The sequence below is a fragment of the Haemaphysalis longicornis genome, unplaced genomic scaffold (assembly GCF_048455015.1).
Source record: "Haemaphysalis longicornis isolate Haplotype H1 unplaced genomic scaffold, Haemaphysalis longicornis Haplotype H1 scaffold_10, whole genome shotgun sequence".
In the NCBI taxonomy this organism is placed as follows: domain Eukaryota; kingdom Metazoa; phylum Arthropoda; class Arachnida; order Ixodida; family Ixodidae; genus Haemaphysalis; species Haemaphysalis longicornis.
Genome location: NW_027526204.1, coordinates 105879699 through 105898255, shown reverse-complemented (window position 1 = coordinate 105898255; position 18557 = coordinate 105879699). Strand labels below are relative to the sequence as shown.

Sequence of the window (18557 nt, the reverse complement as noted above, 5' to 3'; positions counted from 1 at the left end):
CCGCAGGCACAGCCGAGGGTCAAAGGAAGGCCTGGACGCTGGGTTATCACAAGCAGTCCGGTCGCTGTTAGATCCCGTGAAGCAGAGATGTGCTGTTTCTTGTTCGAGGTGGATTTGAAAGAGGCCCTGCAACACTTCGGATAAACACTTTCACTCTTTCCTTAGAATCTGGAAGCGCTGTAAAAACTATAGTTGTCAACAGCACGGAGCCGCACTGCGTGACTTGCTCGTCTCTGTAGAACTACCCGCCTTCCGTTTCTGCTTTGCTTTGTGGATTTTTTTCTGAAGTGACTATCAAATGCGTTTGTTGCTGCAACAGAAATGAAGAGGCCAATAGCAGCTAGACTGCTGCAATCGCGTGATTGGAGCGCTCAAGGAACAGCAAGACTCGGTAAAGAGAGAAAAACATTTTGAGCAGGATTCCAAGTTATCTTATGGGCATATAGCAGTAATTTTTGGCTCCGGTAGTTCGTGTCCCCCTATTCTAAGTACTGGAAGTGTTTGTCGACTATGTTCTCACAGCATTTGAGATTGAGAACAAAAATCGAAAAAAGTGTTGCAGGGTCCCTTTAACTGATCCTGTTCGGTTTCTTACTAGTAAAAAAGCAGAGCGAGAGAACGAGACAAGAAAGAGGACGATACAAGCACTGTCTTACAACTCTTTATGCCCCCAAAATCGGCCTAGTACGAGCCATTTAGGCGTGGTCTACGTCGCGAACAACGCCCTTATTCCAGCTTTCAACGAAGGGCTTACCTACGGACTGAAATACCCCTACCTTGCTTCCCTACCCCCGCTGGCCACTGACCTTCCTTATCGTCAAAGCTTGCCGCCACCACTGCCGGCACCGCCACGCACTAAGCAGTGAGCGCGGGCGGTGAGGCAGGCCGCCGTTGGAGGGACCTTACCTGGCAATGGCTGCGCGTTCTTGAAGCTTATAGCGAAAAATTCCTTATTGGGAAAAACCGCTTTTAACGATAAATAGCTTCTAGCGAAAACTGCGTATGAGAGAATCTTTTTATAACAAAAACTGGCGATAAAAACCCGGGTATAATTAAAACCCGCTTAAAACGAAAAAACTGTTATAACAAAAAACTGCTTTAAGAAAAAGTCGCTTATAACGAGAAGTGCTCTTTACAAGAATTGCTTATAACATGAACAGCATATAATTAAAAGCTCATTATACCGCCAAACCGGTGATAACAAAAAAAAATCGCTTATAGCGAAAAAAATTATAGCGAAGTCAGTCGAGGACTTTGTTATAACGAGGGTTTGGTGAACACACATCGAAGTTGCTGCGCGTGGAATGTACACGCACGTAATGAGGGGTGGAGGTGGGAAGGGCGGGAGGTAATATGAATATTGGCTTTTGTCGTCGTATTCTGCTTTGTCGCACAAGGCATTTCCGTAAAATGTGATGGAATGTTTGGTCACACCGAGCCTACGTTCAGGATAAGCTAACGTGGCCCTATAAGAGTACGTGGCTCTCTTGACAGGTGGGGGCGGATGTGCCAGGAAGACGCCATGATGCTATGAGCTCTTGCCCATTGGTCCGAAAAAGAAAGTTCTCATCAAATTCCTACCTGTTGTTAAAGACAATATACGTTGGAACTTAAGTGACCTCGCTGGCATTCCACTGGTGGTTGCACCTTATTAATTCTAAATGTGTAGCTCTTATTTTAATTATGTTGTTCCCTCGCACACGCTTCACAGAATAACCTCGCAATAAATGCGCCTTTTCTTCTTGGAGAGGCCTTCGTCTTGAAGTGGAACCTGGGCACGATGAGCGTAATAGCGATGATGACTATGGTGAAATAAGGGACCCTGTAACACTTTCATTGACTTTTGTTTTATCCAAAATGCTTTCAGAACGTAGTCAACGAACACAATCAGTGCTTAGAATAAGGGGTTACAAAGTACCTCGGCCGAAAATTACTGCTATACGCCCCTCGGATCCCTTGGAAACCCGCTCAAAAGGATTGTATCTCTTTCGTAATGATAGCGTTCTTGAAGCACAGAAGCATGTCCAAAACGGCAGGGGCATCTGCTGCGACGAGGAAATCACGCAGTGCTACTCCGGGCTGGCAATAACTAAAGCTTTCGCAGTGCTTGTAGACGCGAAGGAAAGAGTGAAAGCGTTTGTCGGTAGTGTCGCAGAGTCTCTTTAAGCGTAAACCTACTGCAACACCCTCTTTCTAAAAAAATAGAGGCGTCAAAGAAACTGGCCTCATGGGGCAAACACAAACGTGGTTTCTGGACACACGTTATTAAGTGCGGGGGAATCGTTGTGGCAGCAAGTTTACTGAAGGCACGTCATTTGGGCATTATTCTTTTTTTTTTTTTTTTCACCTTTCACTTGGGAAGGTGCGTAAGACGGGTTGAAGGGTAATGGCCTTTTTTTTTTTTTTTTTTTTTTTGCTAACGTGTTTATTTCCGCCTTAAAGTTGCCGTCAAAATTTCCGCCGCGTGACTGACAACATTCGCGCCGTCCGCGCTGGCGAAATAAGTAGGCACTATAAATACGGAAGGTAAATTACCGACAAGCCGCTTACCGCCTTCCCGCACTCACTTACATAGCTCTAAACCTCTTAGAGGTGCCCTGAGGCGATTGTCCGCACACTCTTGATGAAGATAAACTCCTAAACTTCCCCCACCGTGAAGTGTATATGCTCGCTCTTAGCCGATATGATGTAGCTGCCGAAAGTGAACGCAATTTTTATATCCCATTTTCCCACCCGATATGGTTTTTGTTTCGCTTCTTCACAAGCGCTCGGGGTTGGCTCCGACGTTTTCACTCAAGACGTGTTGTTTATACAGCTGCTTCAATCTTCGGGCCGGCTCTCCTCTAAGTCGCTTTCGCCTGTATTTTTTTTTGTCTTCGCTTTCGCTACCTGATCTATAGTCTCTCCGTCATCTCGGTCGTCGTTTCTTTGCCGGCGATGGTGGCCACCACCACAGTGGCTCCGGCGGGCCCCTCTTACACGGCTGGTCTCTTGCGATTTCGATCGGACGACGACGAGAAGCATTAAAAGGGACGAGGCAGCCCCAAAGGCGTCGTTGCCATGGCAACGCAACCGCCACCTTTCTCTCCTCCTCTCCCCATCTCCATCGCTCTCCTCCTCCGCTCACCACTTGCCGCTCTCCTTTAGTGCCGCGGAAACGCCACCCAGATGACAATGCCTGGCGACGCCGCTGTGAGTGCAAACATTTCAACCAGAACGGCTTCCACTGTTTGGCTAACACGGCAGCGTCGTTCTTAAGAGTGTCTTGCAGTTCCTAAGGGTTAACTAACAAGTATGGATGATTTTGCCGTCTTCCAGGCCTATTGGAAGTGTGGTGGTGTGGGTGTTGGTTGCTCCATGCTGCGGGGGATGATGTATAAGCCGCGCTGTACGAAGGAGTTCAGCGAAGGGCTGGGCAGCGCGTTTTTCACCGGACATGAGGGGAGACAGTGGAGAGTCGGAGTTGCGAGGGCGGATTTAAAGTCGCGGCCGAAGTTAAATCCCCGGGGCGGCAGCGTGGAGGGCTCCCTCGCCGCGACCGCCGAGCGTTGAATGTGTATTTGCGCTGAAAGCTGAGAGCGTGTGTGTACGCAGTTTGCGCGAAGGCGTCAGTTGTTCGCCTAAAACGGGCCCGGCGAAGGCCGGCAGAGAAATGGCCATTCTCTGTTTGAGAAAGACGAGAAGGGCCAAGTCGGCGGCTGAATCGCGATAGAATTAGCAGCGCGGAAAATTAGCGGGAATTAGTTTCGGGGGTCGAATGGAGGAGGAGGAGGACCGAAGAGACAAGGAGGAGCGGAAGGATGCTTTGCGTTGTACGTGCGCGTGTGGGAGTGAGAGAGAGAGAGAGAGAGAGGGAGGGAGAGCAGGATGGAGAGGGAGAGAGAGAGAGCTTGTTGAACCGAGAAATAACGTTTTAAAGAGCTGAAGAGGTCAACCTTGCAGGCTTTGCCTTGCTAGTCACAAATGGCTGTGCTTTGCGTCTATAATACCACCATCGCAATTATAATCATCATTATACTCATTATAATTATCATCATCACGGTCATTGTAATTATCATCATAATCATGGTGCTCGCCATCATCATAATCATCACCATCATCATTATCATAGTCATAATCGTAGTCATCTGCATCATCTCGGGTCGATACCAGAATAAAGGCCTCTTTTTCCGAATGCTCCTACCCTGCGCTGTCGGAATCGATTGCTTGCAACCAATATCTCGTCCCTTAATCGACCTATCGGCCTTCTCCTGCCATTAGTACCATCTCTTGATAGCCAGTGTGTTGCCGCTGTTGTCCACCGGTTGTGCGGTCTCCGCATTGCATGTCCGTACAACTCCATTTTCTTCTCCTAATTTGAGCTAGCATGACTTCCACCCGAGTACCACCGGTTCGTGTCTTTAAGCTTTGGCCTATCTTTTTTTTCCTTGGCCCGTCGTGCCGGCTTAAGTTTTCTGTCAAGCGGCTTAGGAAATCCCCAAATTTATGTGTCAGAAATCATCTATTGGGGCGCGCATTCGTGTGCCTTTATCTTTGAAGATAGGGGTGGGCTATTGTTTATTACATCTGAGTACCTAATGCTCCCCAGCGCACAATATTTGCACGCCTCATGTCCTCCCCGTGGTTTGGGTCGGCACTTCCAGGTATATATATATATATATATATATATATATATATATATATATATATATATATATATATGTATATATATATATGGTTTGGAAATGAGGGGCTCGTTAGGAAATACAGAAAGAAATGCCGGCAGTCTACAACGCCAAAGAAGGCATAGGGGAATGGTTAGACTATTTTTTTACCGTTAGTGACGTTACATTATATTTTTTAATTAATTACGTGAGAAAGAAAGAAAAACACGCGCCCAGAGTGGGGACCGAACCCACGCCTTTCGATTAGATCTCGAATGCCTTACCAATTCGGCAATCTGGGCGACTGTGTTCTCCTTAACTTTCTGGGGTATTTATATTTACTACAACTGTATCTGACGCTTGAGGGTCTCCCAGAAAGTTAAAGCCCAAATTGCCGAATTGGTAAGGCATTCGAGATCTAATCGAAAGGCGTGGGTTCGGTCCCCACTCTGGGCGCGTGTTTTTCTTTCTTTCTTTCTCACGTAATTAATTAAAAAAATAATGTAACGTCACTGACGGTAAAAAAAATAGTCTAACCATTCCCCTATGCCTTCTTTGGCGTTGTAGACTGCCGGCATTTCTTTCTGTATTTCCTAACGAGCCCCTCATTTCCAAACCCTATTATCGTGCGAAAGCTTAGCGAGGGCCTCGGTTCTGGCAGCCTTGATGCCAAGGTAACATAAGAGGGTTTCCCGCCAGTTGCCCGCTTATGACAGGCTGTAGACGTTCGCGTCACGCCCCGGGGGTTAAAAAGAAGGTCCCCTTCTCCCCGTGTAGTCAGAGTGGCGCTGGCTACCACCCTCAAGCGTCAGATACAGTTGTAGTAAATATAAATACCCCAGAAAGTTAAGGAGAACACAGTTGCCCAGATTGCCGAATTGGTAAGGCATTCGAGATCTAATCGAAAGGCGTGGGTTCGGTCCCCACTCTGGGCGCGTGTTTTTCTTTCTTTCTTTCTCACGTAATTAATTAAAAAAAATAATGTAACGTCACTGACGGTAAAAAAAATAGTCTAACCATTCCCCTATGCCTTCTTTGGCGTTGTAGACTGCCGGCATTTCTTTCTGTATTTCCTAACGAGCCCCTCATTTCCAAACCCTATTATCGTGCGAAAGCTTAGCGAGGGCCTCGGTTCTGGCAGCCTTGATGCCAAGGTAACATAAGAGGGTTTCCCGCCAGTTGCCCGCTTATGACAGGCTGTAGACGTTCGCGTCACGCCCCGGGGGTTAAAAAGAAGGTCCCCTTCTCCCCGTGTAGTCAGAGTGGCGCTGGCTACCACCCTCAAGCGTCAGATACAGTTGTAGTAAATATAAATACCCCAGAAAGTTAAGGAGAACACAGTTGCCCAGATTGCCGAATTGGTAAGGCATTCGAGATCTAATCGAAAGGCGTGGGTTCGGTCCCCACTCTGGGCGCGTGTTTTTCTTTCTTTCTTTCTCACGTAATTAATTAAAAAAAATAATGTAACGTCACTGACGGTAAAAAAAATAGTCTAACCATTCCCCTATGCCTTCTTTGGCGTTGTAGACTGCCGGCATTTCTTTCTGTATTTCCTAACGAGCCCCTCATTTCCAAACCCTATTATCGTGCGAAAGCTTAGCGAGGGCCTCGGTTCTGGCAGCTTTGATGCCAAGGTAACATAAGAGGGTTTCCCGCCAGTTGCCCGCTTATGACAGGCTGTAGACGTTCGCGTAACGCCCCGGGGGTTAAAAAGAAGGTCCCCTTCTCCCCGTGTAGTCAGAGTGGCGCTATCGTCTTTGCAAAACAAAACAAAACCGCAAACGTTTAGCAAAAATACCAACGACGTAATGCACGTCTACTTCAAGGACGAATTTTTCACCCGCAGCGGCTTTTTAATCCTTTTCTGTCGCGGTCAGCTCCTTTCTGGGTCCGATTCGCGCACCGCCGCCTCTTTCAAGGGTGGAAACATCAAGCGCAGAGGCGCACACTACTGGGGAAGAAAAGGCGTCACACAAGAAGCCAGAAGAAATCCCTGTGCCACTTCTGTTCTCGCAACAAAGGACGCTAGCAAGAAGGGAAGAGTAGAGGAGCCCTGCAGAAAGCCGTAAGAAAGTGTCGCCGCCACCGCGAACTGTAAAGAGAGAAGTCGCGCAAAGCGAAAAAAAAAAAAAATACGGGGGTTGCGCTTGAGGGCGAAGCCTGGCGCGGCGACGCTGGGCCAAGACCTCGAGGTTGCAGTGTGCCGCAGCTATAGGCTGTGAACGCTTTCGAGTCGGCCGAATGGAAAGCCAGGCATAAGCCGCAACTTTTTTCCCCAACTGTTCCCTCTTTTGCGTTCTATTCTTCGCTCTAGCTCTTCCCTCATCCCACCCTCCTTCTCCTCTTCCTCATCCTTTTTATGGTCGCCCGCGCTGCACTTTCAGGGAACCACGTCGACGGCGACGACGGAACGTCGCGGCGGCCACGTTTGCCGGTCGCTGTTTGCTTGTGTTTCCCGCGCGTCCCTTGAAGGATTCTCCTTCCTTGACTTGGCTTGGCTTTGCTTGACTTGTTTCTTTGAGGCGGCGGCGGCGGCGGCGGCTTCGTGCGTTTCTGCGGCTCTTAAACGCCGTCGTCGCGCTGGTGGACAATCGTTGCGTTCTTTGTGGCCCTTCTCGATTTCAGTGAATGTATGCCGGGCACGGAGGTAGGGGGAGGAGAGGGAGGAGGAATGTGAAAAAAATGAGTGGGGAAAGAGGGTTAAAAGGAGGGAACTCAAGCTGTTCGGTGGAGGGAAAAAAAGGAAGCGAGTATTCAATAAAAGCGGGGAAGAGAGCCATGGCATTCCGGAGTGCGATTGGTTGAATTTCGCGATGTTTCAGCTTGTCTTGAACGGGAAGCATGCAAGAACCGTAGGAAAGGGAATAAAGTAACGGGAATTGGACGTAAAAGTGACGTGTGATTTCGTGAGAATTCTTATTTACGGCATTAATATATTTTTTGATGTTATCTTTCTCCCTCTGGCTAACCGCTGTTATTTTACCGTTCTTTTCGTTTGCGAGTGACCCGGAGTATTGTGGGGCGCGTGCAGTCCTTTCTGTGTTTGTTATTATTGTCATTTTTCATATTGCAATCCAAAAAGCATAAAGCAGTGCTCGGATTTCCCCAGGAGGTGGGACGGATCTGCCGACAAAGAAACACGGGAAAGCAACTGAAAAAAAATAAGCAAGCAAATAAGCAAAGCAATAAACAAACAAACACAAATAAACAAAAAGTTGACAATTTTGAAGCGCATGTTGTCTGAGTAATCATTTTTCTTTCCAGAGCTCGGGGAAAGCGTTCAGGAAAGCACAACATAACGCATAGGCAAAAAAAAAAGAGACGAAATAAAAAAACTAAAAACTGGTGGACAACGAAAAAACGCGAAAGCCCACTAGAAGTTTTTAAAACGCAACTTTTTGAAACTCGCGCCATATCCTCCGCCAGCGGTTGACGTGGGCCCTTGTAGACTTTCCGCTACGACCGCTGGCATGGACGAATTTCTGTCGAACGCTGCGAGCGCCGATAAGCTCGGGAACGACGCCCGTTCGAGGGTGAAAAATCGAATATTCGACTAAGAAAAACGGCCCCCCGAAGACGTCAACAAAAAAATGTCGACGCTGGCGTCTGAGAGACCGTTTTCTCTTTTCCGTTTCTTCGTTTTGTTTTCGCGCGGGTTGTTTATTGGTTTCGCTGGTAGCAGTTTCATGTCGCACAACATAAGTGGAACAGGGTTAGTGCCTCCGCGGGTGATAGGGCGTGTGGTGACCGGAGTATCGACCTACTTCGCGCTTGCGAATAATCCGCTCGAATGCCTACGGGCGTCGGCGTCGTCCCATCGTTCCGGTTTAAACAAAGCGGCAAAGTAAAGCTAACAACGGGTGATTTAAAACTGCAAGAAGACGGCTGAAAAAAGTGTTTGCAGCAGTAACCATTCTATTTTAGTCTGGGCTTAGTTTTCCCCGTGCTTGCCTGGCAGTAGCAAAACAAACAAAAAACAAAACTGTTCGATATAAATAGATAAATAAAGGGCGAGATAAAGTGCGAGATAGAGGTAAAGCTAGTTTCCGTTAAGCCTAAGATTGTTTGTAATCCTCACGGATGCAGAAACGAGGGGTAATCATGGATATATGCGTGTTGTCATTCGTAGTCGAAGACCTGCATAGGCCGAGATTACTAAACTGATAACCTTTTTTTTTCTAAAAAAGGATATGCGTGCGTGCTTATGTGCGTTCGTTCCATCGATCGATCGTTAGTTCGTTTGTTCGTTCGTGTGTGCGTACGTACGCACGTTCGTACGTGGGTGCGTAATTCAGATGGAGCTTGGTGAGATTTCGACGCAAAAAAGGAAATCCAGGGCTATCCCTATATAGATAACAAAGGGCAACCCATTGTGGCACAGGACGCGGAGTTATACAACGCTGAATAGAGGAACAGCGCTAATGCATAGGACGAAGCAAAGGAAGCACGAACACGGCGTGCTTGGCCCCGTAATAAAACACCACTCGCCTTTTCGAAAGCGCGACTCACCGCGCCCATTGTACAAACAAGTTCATTTGTTCTGCGACGCTACACACGTCGGCTTCCGTGCAGCAAGCACGTTGAGCAGTACTCACTCCACTGGTGGCCATTATCATCTTGGAGGCTGCGAAGGAAGCCTTTTTTTCTGCGGATAGCAGGAACGCGAGAGAATATCTACGTGCAGCACGATTTTTTTTTTTGCGGGGGTTTTAAATGAACGCCGACTGGGGCCCAGATAACAACGGTGCATTTCCACTCTACTACTTTGCGTGCGAATTTGCTGAGGCTGCCTCAGGGAGAATCTTGGAAAAAATTTCACAAGCGATGGCCGCGAAAAGGCACACGGCGGAGCAAGAAGGTAAAAAAAAAAAAAACTGTCTTCTCACCTAGATTAGCTCCAGCGAAGACGACGGGCCCTCGGAAGTTCGTAATTAGGAAGCGTGGGAGTGAAACGAAGTTTGCGGTGTGCAGGGAGCGCTTAAAGGAGGTGCTGGCCTCGTAGTAGCTCGTTTGAATGGCGGCGAAAACAGTGGGGTGGAAAGGATGCCGGTAGGGATAGAAAAAGGATGCGGAAAGATCGGGATGCTGCATTAGATGGAGAGAACGCCCGCACCCACATTAGATGTCAACAAACGAACATCCGTGTGTTTGACTTTTATGGGCCTATTTATTTTAGGCGCGAAGCCCTTTCGGGGCTGGTGCTGTCGGCGTTTCATATCGTGTTATCCGGCCTGCACCCGCCGAGGACTGAGGGCGGCCGGACGATAACAACAGGACGCAGGTCGCCGTGATACTAAACGCTTTATTTTGCGAACCTGGCCTTTTTACAGCGGTGGATCAGGGAAAGGAAAAACCACGTGATGTACTGACGTCACGATAACAAACTTCCAAGTTTGCTATGTCAGCCTTCAACAATCATCCATAACGGTCTATTGGTTTCTTGTTACGGCGAGATCATAGTAGTCGTGGAACCAGGTTGTCTTCACCAGGAACTGGATGCGCAAGCACCGCTTCTTCCTCAGGAGGCACCAACGCTGTTTCTTGCACCGACGGTGCCCGTTTCGAAGAGGCCTTCGTCACTTGGGCTGGGCTCTGACGTGTGGGAACTTTATCCAAGTGTCGCTGCAGCTCACCTTCATCCGTCTGGATTGTGACCATGCGAGAGCCCGTTGCTCCTTTTGCAGTTCCTGGGAGCAAGCATGCTCCTTCGCGGACATTGCGTGCTCAGACAGTCACCGTGGCCAGGCGTACTTTCGGTGTCCCCCTGCGTACAGAAAGGAAGAGACACAGGCGGGGGAAGGCAGGTGTCGATGCGCGACCGAATTCGGTATTCCAAGAGCCGCTAGGACGGGGAGTGCCCGTCTTCCTGAGGTGTTCTTAGTTAAAAAGAAGCCTCGCTAAACACGTACGTCGACTGGCCACCCGAATCTTCTTCAAACCATCCTTGATTGTCCGAATGGTCCTTTCTACTAGACCGTTTGATTGCGGGTGGTAAGGTGCCGTACGCAAATGTTTGACGGCGTTTCCAGCCAGAAACTTGGCAAACGCGTCGGAAGTAAACAGTGTTCCATTGTCGCTCACCACCATTCTGGCTATACCTAACTGGCTGAAGCGCTCGCGCAGCGCTGTGATAGTAGCCTCGGCCGCGGCGTACGGCATGGCGACTGCCTCTATCCACCTAGTGTGCGAATCCACCACCAACAAAAGCGTCTCGACATTCAGTGGCCCTGCAAATCAACATGCACCCGTGACCAGATCTCCTGAGTCATCGGCCAGTTACGAGGTGGCTTCGCCGGGGCATAGGCCTAGATTGTACACACGTGGGACAATTATTCGCCATTTATTTGATGTCCCCATCCAGTCCTGGCCACCAGAAACTCGCCCGAGCCACCGCCTTCATTGTAGAGGCCCCTTGGTGCGTCTCGTGGAGCAGTTCCAGCATCTGTTCTCGTGCAGCAGCAGGCACGACGACTCCATGGCCCCAATAAACGAGACTACCGCATCGCAGCATGGGGCGTGGCACCCTCTGACAGGTGCCCACAGTGCGGGCTGCGAGAAACCCTGAAGGATGTGATCTTCGATTGCCGGTTTGCAAAGACCTACTGGAAGTTGTTTACACGGAGGTTTGGACACAAACTCGGCGCACTCACTACCTCGCGACGCGTTTGTTCTATTTGTGCTGTGCGTTGGTGTCCTGATCATCTGGAAAAGGTGCGGCTTTGCAGCGCTCAGAGCGCGGCCGCAAAAGTTCGCGTTTCCAGTGCTAGGAAAGATGCGCTGTCGTCTATTCAGTATTCTGGAGGCTGAGCTCCCCGCGCTGGAGGAAGAGCAGTTCCTCCAGCGGTGGTCCACTCGGTTCATCCGTGTGGTAAACAAGCAAATAGAAGTGTTTACTCTGCCCTATTGATTGTTATACTGATGGTGACGTTTTGTCGTGAACTGTCGGTGTTGTGATCTATAGTGATCTCTCATTGTAACGGTGGTTATAGTAGTGTGTGTACTAGTGAACTCTGGAGAGCTGTAGTGAGTGGTGTGGTAGGGTGGTGAAGGTGATACATCATGTAGTATGCATGGTTCCCTGTTCGAAAAACCTTTTCGTATTTTTTCCATTTAAATCTTTGGAACTATTGTTGTTTTTCGGTGACCCGTGTAGTATTTAGCTACAGCTGGTCTTTGTATCGGTTATTATGAAAGTTTCCTTTCGAGGACGAGCCTCCAGGGCGAGGCGCGGGCATTGCACTGCGCTCGCGTTGACCCCTGCCACTACCCCAGACAGGGGCAGATGGGGAACGCAAATTGCTCAAATCCAGTTCAACGCAAGAGAGGGCACCACCGCCTCAGCAAGCGCGCGATCGCTCCTCCCACCGGCGCTTCTTCCGGGCCCGATCGGCGCGCGCCCTGTGGCGAGAGAGGGAGACTCACAATATTTGAAAGCATTGATACACTGCATGCTTCGCTCCTCCCTAGGTTTCACGTTAGTGGAGATGGCCCGGTATTTTTTGGTTTCCATGTTTTAAGCGAAGCTAATATGGCTAGGGTATCACGTTATTGTAACGTCTACAAATAAAAAAACTTGGCTAAACAGTGACAAGACAAAGTGTTGCGTCAATGCTTTTGGAGCAGTTATTCCAAGCGAAATTGCGAAGGGGTGCGGATGGAAGACGGGTGCGTGTGGCTGGCTTACCTTTTCTTTAGTTCTTTCATTGGCATAATTGGGTACGTAAAGATGCATTACGTAATAGTCTTACTAACATAGCAGGATAAGCAGCGTCCATTGAGTACGTGACGGCGCTTGTATTGCCTGACCGCTTTTCTTCGCAAGATAATACGCATCCACCTTCGTGTAAGTGCGAGCTGTCAAGAGCATTCGCTTTCGCGTTGATTAACGTGTTCTGCTAGGAAGCGGGCAGCGTGAAAGAAATGTAAAATAAGAAAATTACGCCCACCTCCCCTCGCGGGAACCCTGGTGTGATGCAACGCTTCAAGGGGGTTTCATTGGCGTTTCCGTTGTGTTGATTGCGTGTATGGCAAGGGTTCTCACGCGATGGGCAGGTGGGCGTAATTTTAAATTTTCACCATGCAATTCATGCAATGCACATGCACATGCTAATGAGAGACTATGCATTTGTGGGTTTAGGTACGTTGTTTGGCATGTTGCTAGTAGTGGGTCGCGGCATGCCATTCACTAAAGGGACTGTCGCATGAAGACGTCGCCGAGTACTGCGAGAGAGAGCAAGCGCAAGCACAGACGACCGTCGACTGAGCGCGCCGGAGCGCGGAACTCCGCTTATATGCTCAGTTCGCTATCGGAGAGAGGAGAGGAGGAGAGGCGCAGCTGTGCGGACGCCGACGCCGCCACGCAGGAATGACAGAAGCAAGAGCATAAGATTTAATTTAGCCCTGGCCAATCCCCCCTTGTGGGTGCTTGCCCACATCATCATCATCATCATAATCTTCTTCATTATCATCATCTTTTCGCGTGTCGGACGCCGACAACGCCGGATGGATGGAGGGACAAGGCGAGTGAATGAAATGCGTTGCATCTAAAACTGCAAGGTAAAACATGAACTGAACATTGTGTACGTCGCGAACGGTGTTGCCGTGGCTTGACCACCATTAAAATCAACAAGATTGGTATCAGAACACTGCCTCGTAGAATACCGGTTGCAGCATGTCTGTGAAGTTTGATAGTATAAATTTAGTTGCTGCGCAAAATATCATATTTTGCGACCCACCTCGTCAACCATCCGGAGCGAAAATATGGAGCGAAGTCCACCTGGAGGGACCATCGAAGACCATCTGGAGCGAAGTCCTGAGTAACACAGTTATAACTGCCTTATGCGCATCCATGCTTTTAATAGGGGAGAATTAAGTTCCTTTAACCCCAGCTTTGCCTTGCTCGCGGCGCGAAATTTGACATGCATACCGCATCGCAGCTTTCAGCATTACAACCGGAAAGACCAGCTTTCCCTGGAAAACGATTCCGGCCAGTGGTTTATAGCGACTTACTTTGCATTTTACGTACAGCATCTTTCTCCCATTCTCATATTTCCCATAATCTTATTCACCATATTAAAATTTTCCATATTCACTTTCCCCATAACTACATTTTCTAATTCTCCACAATCACAAATCCCCATATTCGCATTTATCCGTGTTGAGACTTCCCCATATTCGCATTTCACATATTCACATATGCACATACTCACATATGCACGTTATCCAAATTTCAGGCTGAACATCGTATGCGAGCGCGAAATCTCCTTTTCTGCTCTTTGTTGTGCCACTGATTTTTTGCTTCGATTGCTCGCGCCGTGCGCGGCTCCGAAACAGGGCCCGAAAGGGAATCATCTAATGCGGCGGACGCACGAGCCGCGTTTATTGCCTGGCGTGCACCGCGGCGTTGTGCGCACTGCAATGGCCCGTTAAGCAATATTGCATAATTGCAACCGTTCGCTCCGGGAGAGCCGGGAAGGCGCTTTATGGGCTGCGACAACCGTCAACACTGCGTTGGGCCAAATAGTGATTCGAGGCTTGAGCGATTTTCGGGAACAGCGGTGGGGCCGTCCAGACCGTGCGAGATGCAGTGCGACCGAACGTAATCAGTGCACCTTGGCGTGCGTGTATGATATATATATATATATATATATATATATATATATATATATATATATATATATATATATATATATATATATATATATATATATATATATATATATATATGCATGCAGTAGAAGAAACTTCTAGAGGAGCCAAAAGAAATAGTTGCGAAAATGGTTGACTCACGATTACAAACAAAAACAGTGGTTCACTGACGTTTCGACTAGAGGAGCAGTCTTCATCTAGTTCCATTTTCTCAACTATATATATATATATATATATATATATATAATATAAGCGAATCAGAATAGGAAATGAGGGGCTCGTTGAAAATAAGACAGAAATAATGTTTGGCAGTCAAGAAAACCTCGGAAATCAAAGGGGAGGTTTTCTCCACTTTCTTTCCAAATTATTTATCTGTTTCAAAGACCTACCATATCCTCCCCTTTGCTTTCCGAGGTTTTCTTGACTGCCAAACTTTATTTCTGCCTTATTTTCAACGAGCCCCTCATTTCCTATTCTGATTCGCTAATGCATAGCGAGGGCCTCTGTTCTGGCAGTCTTGGTGGCATAGGAAGCCTAAGAGGGTTCAACGCTGGTCGACCACTCTCGACATGTCGTAGACACTCGAGGCACGGCGCGGGGATTGAAAAGAAGGTCCCCTTCACCCCGAGAAGTCAGAGTGGCGCTGGCTACCACCCCCAAGCACGGGAAAAAATTACATTGACATAAATACCCCAGAAAGTGGAGGGGAAAAATCGCCCCGCCGGTAGCGTAGTGGTTATCGCACCAGACCGGTATTCTGGAGGTTGTGGGTTCGAATCCCACCTGGCGGGCATTTTTTCTCCACTTTCCAAATTCTTTGTCTGTTTCAATAACCCACCATATCTTCCCCTTTGCTTTCCGAGGTTTTCTTGTTGGCTGCCAAACTTTATTTCAGTCTTATATATATATATATATATATATATATATATATATATATATATATATATATATATATATATATATATATATAAGACTGAAATAAAGACTGAAATAAAGCAAGACCTGAAGGTCTTGCTTTCGTTACAATACATATATATATATATATATATATATATATATATGTATATATATGTATATATATATATATATATATATATATATATATACATATATATATATATATATATATATATATACATATATATACATATATATATATATATATATATATATATATATATATGTATTGTAACGAAAGCAAGACCTTCAGGTCAAAGGATTCAAGCCGAGGCAAAAACCCAAGCAGAACCCGGACACGCAGCAAGCGCACAGCATGCTCACCGTGATCACGATCTGCTTGGCTGCCCCGCTTCTTCCAGTGCTCGAGCAAGGACCGCCTCCATACTGTCTGACCGTCGGCCGTTTTGACTTCCAAATAAACCGCATTGCACTATGCATAAATAATACTGCACTTCTCCCGCCGTTATACAAGGGCAGGGGGACGTTTCAGGGCATGCCAGCCACTTTTGTATCCATGTGCCGATGTCGGCAGAGGTTGAGCCTTGAACAGATGTAGCAAGTATTGTCACAGCTTGACAAGTACGACTCCTTTTTCCTGCTGTTATTTGCATAAAAAGGGCTCGAAGCTATAGGAATGCGATGTCTGAGCTGAACGCTGCAAAGATTTTTCGGTCACGTGTCATTCGCTGCACGGGCAGTCACAGAAATATGTTTGCGTAGAGGCAGAGACGCGCCACGTCTCACTCGCCGATCACGACCCCAGTTATCACATGCCTCTGCGTGTCCTTCACTCGGCGGTAGCCGAATCGATGTAAAGTAGTAATGCAGCAACTCGTGGAGCGCGGCTCGTATGGCGCCAGAACCGCGTTCGGTGGCCGAGACTATAACGGTCTCTACCGTGAGGTGGCGTTGCTTGCAAAAAGTAGGGCACTGACCTGGTACAACCTCAAGGCTCAACGCATTACCCTGTGTTACAACAGAGGGAGGCAAAAGCAGCAATCAAGACTAGCTGTAGCATATGCTACACATGCCTGGATAACAGTGTAGGCCGACTTAATTAGCTTGCTCAACTGCATTTGTTACTTCTGCTTAATTTGTAACATCGGATACATCCACTTAATTAGCTTGCTACACTCTGACCTTGGTTATGCGACTTGGCTGTGTCGCGCGTTTGATTTTGGTGGCTTGGAGTTCCGACTGTATACGGCACATGTTAGATGTTTCGATTGCTGTCTTTTTCGTTCGCGTCGATTTTTATCTCCGTTGTTTTTGTATTATATTGCCGCGAACCATGTAGGCGTTTGTTTGTTTTTTACTGCCCGGCCACGCCCGGCTCTGTTATCTGTGTCAAGCGAAGCGCGTCTTGCATTCTTTATTTTTATGCCGCACCTGTTATTTCATTCAGATAAGCAGACTCTTTCGTCATAACGTCACTAGCCCAGAAAATTTCCCCGCATTTCCCCGAGGGGAAGAATGTGAAAGTGCGAATGCAGGAGTTGAATTTGCGCGGTTCGGTAATGTTCGCGAAAGAGAGATCACACACGCACACACAACTACAAAGAAAGAAAGATGCATTTATTCACAGACACCTATTTGTGTTGTCGTTGTACTTGATTGCTAGAGCGGATCTCAGCTTTGAAATTTCGTGTCAGTACTCCTTTAAGCGGGTGCATTAGCCCTTCTCACGCCCGATTCCTGGCCAATCCCCCACGTGGGTATGTGCCATGCACAGACACCTATTTGTGTTGTCGTTGTACTTGATTGCTAGAGCGGATCTCAGCTTTGAAATTTCGTGTCAGTACTCCTTTAAGCGGGTGCATTAGCCCTTCTCACGCCCGATTCTTGGCCAATCGCCCTAAGTGGGTATGTGCTAAAGAAATTAGGAACTCTTCTTGGCCAATCGCCCTAAGTGGGTATGTGGTGCGGACGGACGGATGGCGGTGGACGCGTGATTCAGATTACTTGGCCAATCGCCCTAAGTGGGTATGTGCTAAAGAAATTAGGAACTCTTCTTGGCCAATCGCCCTAAGTGGATATGTGGTGCGGACGGACGGACGGCGGTGGACGCGTGATTCTGGGTCGCTTAAGAAGTGCATTCGCACTTAATAATCTTCTCTGATCTACAATGTTCTGGGTGTAAATCGACGTTTCCAGAAACACTCGCGCCTAAAGATAAAAGCCTGCAGTGCAGACGCCACGGCATTCCGCTCGTCGACGCTCGCCCGCACACGTCACTTTGTGACTGCTGCTTCGCCGCCTGTGTATTCTTTGAGTTGTTAGGGGAGCACAAGTTCGCTTCAATAAACGTGTTTTCCTTCAAGGCAACTGCGTCGTCTCTGGCTTCGTGAAAATATGAAGTGGAAGATCGCAAATTTTCTGTCTTGCTTCGGCGATGGTCTGGTCTGCAGTATTTTGAAATAAATAAATAAATAAATAAATAAATAAATAAATAAATAAATAAATAAATAAATAAATATTGCTCATTAAATTTTGCTCACGCAGTCGGTATTGTTTTTCGTACCCTATCTAAGCTGGGATATCCGTAACCTTGCTTCATGGGAACCCGGCTCCAGGACAACTTTTTGTCTTTTGTTTCCATCGCTTTACTTCCCCACATCTCTTCCATATCTACTCACCTGTTCCGGACGCCATTTTGTTTTATCGGTTATAAAATTTTCGCGAAATTTTCGAACGGGCGTATATTTAAGGCGCCATAGGCAACATCAGGGGTGAAAACGTGAGTTCCTTTCTGGTGGTGCGAAACAAAAATCGAAGCGGAACGAGCGCGCAGGAAAGGCGGAGGTTATGCGCAACACAAAAAAGGTAAACGTGAGGGAACAAAACTGCCGAAGAAGAGATAATGATAACAGAAAAAAAAAAAAGCGCACACCGGAGAGCGTTCGCAATCTCTGTAAGGAGCGCGAACTTTGTCCGCTGCCCCGACGGCGTGTGCGCGCTTGCTGCAGTGTGTCGTGCGCAGCCGCCGCGACGGATAAATTACGTCGCGCCTTTTCCCCCCACCAGCAACCCTTTTCTTCCCCTCCTCCCCGTTGTTTTCCCCTCTCGACCCAAGTTTTCCCTTTTTATTCCTGTTTCCTTCACTCTAGCCTATCGCCGCTGTGAGTGTGACGACGTCTGGCCTCTCTCTCTCTCTCTCTCTCTCTCTCTCTCTCTCTCTCTCTCTCTCTCTCTCTCCTTCCTCCGTTCTCCCAGCGAGCAGCGTTGCAACAACTAGCCTCCCTTCTGTTGTTGTCTTGTTGTTCTCGTCGACGTTGCGTTCTTTTAATACCCGCCCGGCCACGCCTT

General features: G+C 47.8%; 1 protein-coding gene and 1 non-coding gene across 3 annotated transcripts in view; both read left to right on the top strand.

Annotated features, from left to right (window-relative positions):
• The window catches only part of LOC144159045 (voltage-dependent calcium channel subunit alpha-2/delta-3-like), a 163592-nt gene that overhangs the window by 23488 nt on the left and 121547 nt on the right, over positions 1 to 18557 (top strand). The gene's annotated exons all lie outside the window — the stretch shown is intronic.
• On the top strand, positions 15010 to 15082 carry Trnat-ggu (transfer RNA threonine (anticodon GGU)). Its single transcript has one exon. It is a non-coding gene; the product is annotated as a tRNA-Thr (tRNA).